Raw genomic sequence first — 4,657 nt, 5'->3', positions numbered from 1 at the left:
GGCGGCGGGGGTTCCCAGGGGTGCAGTGACAGGCCGGGCCCCCGGTCGAACACGAAGCAGGCTTACCAGGCTCTGCCGGGGGCGTCGCTTGAAACAAAACTGAGCCCTGTAGCTCAGCTCTCATGCTGGTGCTTCTAGAGGAACCCTACCGCTGTGCAGCCTAGGTGACAGATGGGTTTTTCTTTTTAATTAAGGGCTGCTGCAGAGGATGAACTGGGATTCAAAGTAGATTACCTTCATCCTTCCTTCTGGTGCTGCCAGGCATAGAAAAAAAAACAGGAAGCTTTGCATCTGGAGTGATACCTGTGCCTCACCTCATTGTGGGCGTTGTGGCAGTAACACACCACAAACTGCCTTCTCACGGGACGTTCATGTGAAAAAACAGCCGAAGAAAACCATTACTTTTTTTAATTAATAAACCAGTTACTGAACATGGGACCTCTGAATTCACAGGTCTTGATGTGGGGACATTATCTGCATGTAATCAAGTTGTTGCTATTTCTAAGTAATAGCAGCACTGCTTGGCACCATGTGCAGTGAATAACCATCAATGTGCTGCTGTTACTGTAACAGCTTCCACTCCTCATCAAAACATTTCATCATGCTGGTGCAGGTCTAGCTGGTTTCACAATCTGATTTCATCCCTGCTGAGGATTGCTGCTTTGGATCCTTCCTGTTGGTAAAATAAAATACCCTGCTTTAGGGGGAAAAGATAAATGTGTTTGGGTTTTGGGGGAACAGGAATAGATCAGCTTAATTTCAAACACACATTTATTTCCTTTCCTTTCCTCCATGCAGAGCGTTGCTTGCCCACTTCCTGTAGCATGGTGGATCTTTATCTCATTCACTCTGCCATTAAAGGGAACATCTCTCTATTTACTAGCACCACTAAAAGAAACAGGTGTGTAGTTCTGTAGGGTTTTGCCTCCAGTTTTTAAACCTTTGTTGGGAAGCTGATGACCAAGCAAGTCTGCAGTGCAGTGGGTAGCACCAACTACCCAGTAGGGCTGCAACCCTACTGCCAGGTGTGTTAGAGGAAGCCCTGCTGCCAAAGCCAGCATTCTTCTCCCTGTGACTGACAAAACTCTGAAACATCGCTGTTATCCTCTGTTAACAGCAGCTGCATTTAATTTGTTGGCAGAGACCAGCCATGTTCGGAATCTTAGGGTGTCACAATCTGTATGCTTGTTTAGTGAGTTCTTTTGAGGAACTTGCTGAAGTATAACTGTGTAGGGATTTGTTAGCCCAAAAGAGCCATCCTTTGAAAGCAGTGGATACTACAGCCGCTGCTCCCTGCTTTTCCAGCTCTTCAATATTCAAGATACACGTGTGGCCGGAAGACTGCAGGGATATCACTCAGGCAGTGACTAAATTGTTGCTGGCCCAGGAGGGATAAGCAGATAGCAGTTGTGTCACATGGTTAGCACTGCACAGCAGAGGTTATGTTTGATTATGCCCCTTGTGACAAAAACCTTCCTGCTACCCACTTCTCCCATTGCAGTACAAAATGGAAGGTTCCTGTCCTTTATGGAGACTGGAGGGTTGATCTACAAATTCATTGTGTGTTCAGAAGTGAACTCCTTATGCCCTTGTAGCTTAGCAGCATCCCAATGAGTGACAGCCAGTGCTCTGCAGGGCTCCATCCTACTGATTACACCGAGCTGTAGTGCAGGAGTGGCCAGAAGATTGGGAGGTAAGGGTTCCTCCAGGCAACGCCTTGCAATTTCTTGTCAGCAGAGCCACTGTGGTTCTTTCCCAGTATTTGCTGTCAGAGAAAACGAGGAGCCCAACGAGTAAAAATGCTGAAGTGGTGCCACTCTGTCACTAAGGCTGCACATATCACCAAATGCTCCATATCTTCCCAGTTGCTCCACCAGTCTGCTACCAGTCACCCAATATTGTTCCTCTTTGCAGTAAACAGTGGATCAGGGACAAGAAGCTTGAAGGTTGAGTCCAAACAATTATAAGAAAAAAAAACATTTCCATCTACATCAGCAGTGATCTACCCACTGGTGCTGAAGAGAAAAGAAATTATTTTTCTTTTGTCACAAGTCTGACTGTAAGAAATGAGAACAATGAAGCACACAGGAACAATACTGAACTTCTAAAGAAAACAGTGTTACATGCAGACAGGCTTGAACCAGATAAGCTGAGATGATCTGTATCCTGCATGAGAAGCTTTGCCAGGGAATTTGAAGCCAATCTTTGTTTCCATTTTAAAGCAGCACATCCTCATGTCAATGACAAAACTGTGGAGTAAAGCATTGACTCAGTATTTGGGGCAAAACAAAGCAAAATTAAGCATCCACCACTGAATACTACAGTATTTGAAGAATCTTCCTATGTTAACCACTACACTGACAACGCACGAAAACCTCAGTTGTTGAAGAGCTGGTTTACCTACTGTCTGAGAGGTGGGGATAGCAATGGTCAGCAAAAACAAACCAGACAGAAGACTACTTACCACTACTGAGACTATTCAGTTTTTTTCTACTTCATGCTTGAAGTAACTTAAAGATATTTTTTAGAAATTTAAATAAAATATTAAAAACCCCAAACCAAACAAAACAACTAAACCCAGGGCACAGTCTGAAATCAGAGCAGCTCCTAATTTGCTGTATGACTAGTCCAGTTTACTGATGCTGAATGCAAGGTGATGAGGATGGTCACATTCATAAGAGGTGACAAAACAGGTAAATTGAATATACTTTAAGGTTTCCTTCCACAAGGTAATATGGAGTGGGGTTAGCATGCACTAGACATGCCACATTCAGGGTCAGGCAGCCCAGCCAAGTGGATTATCAAAATCGTGCAGTAGTCCCTAAATCCCCAGGAAGCTGTTGAAGTACCAGCCAACATGAACAGTGCCTTGCTGTGAAAATAACTTGCTGTTATTTCACTGAGTGAGTTTTTACACTTTCATCTCTTGCATTAAACGCAAATTCACTTCTTATTGCTGTGGTGTGGTAGTTAGAGGCAGGGTACCCATCCACTCATTTCCTCACAGCATTCAGAAAAGCGTGGTTTTTTGAGTGACCTTCTGTTTGAATTATCATGCCAGCCACAATACAAAGGGCTGCTTTATTAGATTCCTTGCCTTGGGGATTTTCTTAGGATTTAATGATTCTAGCCATGACTGGGAAAGAACAGAGTACAGCAAATACTAAAACGTTCACTAAGAGTTTTAAATTAAAATAGAAAACACACTGACATGCAAAACCCTTGACAGTTTTCTGGATGAATACAAGTTGGCATTTGACAGTGCTGTTAGAAACAAAATAGATATAATTGCTTGTTAGAGCTTCACCAATACTTCCTGAGTGAGCAAGAGTGCTGGACACAAATCCTGGTTTTACAAGGCCACAATACTGGTTCCAAGGTAAACAATTGTGAATTACTCAACTGATAGCACACAGCTCTGCTTAAAAGGAAAGGTATACCTAACCTGAAGGCAATTACAGTCTTAATGCCTTTCACAACCACTTATTTATGGTATGTGGATACAACTTGTGTGCGTATGAATAGTGGAGCTAAACTACTGTTGTATATCTTGGATGTGCAAATAGTGAATCTGAACTATTTGCAAAATGGGAAAGTATGTGTAAGATTAAAAACTTCCCGGCATGCTCAATTTTACACATGTCCATAATCACAGCCGCAGTGAAAATATGTTTGAGGAGATTTGTGGATAACTGGCTAGCTGAAAAAGGTCTCGTAGACATAGTCCAGCTGGCTGGACAAAAATGCACATCGCTCTCAGCTTATCTGAAGTAAAGCAAAAATATAACAGGAAGATTGCGGTGGGAAAAGAATGTTGCAGGTGGGAACAGGTAACTACAGAAGAGAAACTAGGGGCAGGCTTGGTATTTAGGCAACTAACCAATAATGAGCTTTACTTTTGTAATATGTATGAGCTAATTATAACAAGGCATAAAAGGTGACTGTAAGGTACAATAAACAAAGTCTGCTGATCACTCATATTGAGTGACTGTGTCTTCCCTCCGTCGCAACAGAGGTTAGTCATTTTTGGAATGGGGAACTGATGTCTTACTCAAGATAGTGGATCATGATGCTCCTCTGGTAATGGCTGGCAAGGCAAGGTAGCTGAAGACCCTGGTCTGTAGCCAGTGTCTCTCCTGCAGCTGCCACATTTCTCTCCCACACTGTCAGCAGGGTGACAGGCTGTCATGAGGGACATCATTACACATTTTGCATTGCCAACACATCAGCATAAGGCACTGGCTGAGCACTCCATTCAGACAAGTATAAACACGTAGTAAAGCCAGTGTCTGAATCCCACTATAATGCTGATTTCATTGCTTCCCAAAACATCCGTGATGGAGGAACATAAGAGGCAAAGTCTTAAATTTTCATTTCCTAGGAATTTGGAAAGTAGATTTGTTAGCTTCTAGACTAGCTTATTTAATATTGTAACAGGAGGTAAAGCCTTCTATTTGCTCTACATTATTGTAGAAGAACATGTCATAATTTGTAATCTAAATCCTCAATTTTGTGAGCATTTGATGAATACATGGAAGGTTTATTTATCTGACTACTCTCATTGAACTGAATGCACCCCATTACATGCATTTATGAAAAGTAATGTTGGTTTGTATAAGTATTCTCAGGTTATATGGTTTGTTTTAAGCATCATATG

The sequence above is a fragment of the Falco punctatus genome (assembly GCF_963210335.1).
Source record: "Falco punctatus genome assembly, chromosome: 4".
NCBI classification, from domain to species: Eukaryota; Metazoa; Chordata; class Aves; order Falconiformes; family Falconidae; genus Falco; species Falco punctatus.
Note: the sequence above shows the minus strand (reverse complement) of the source record.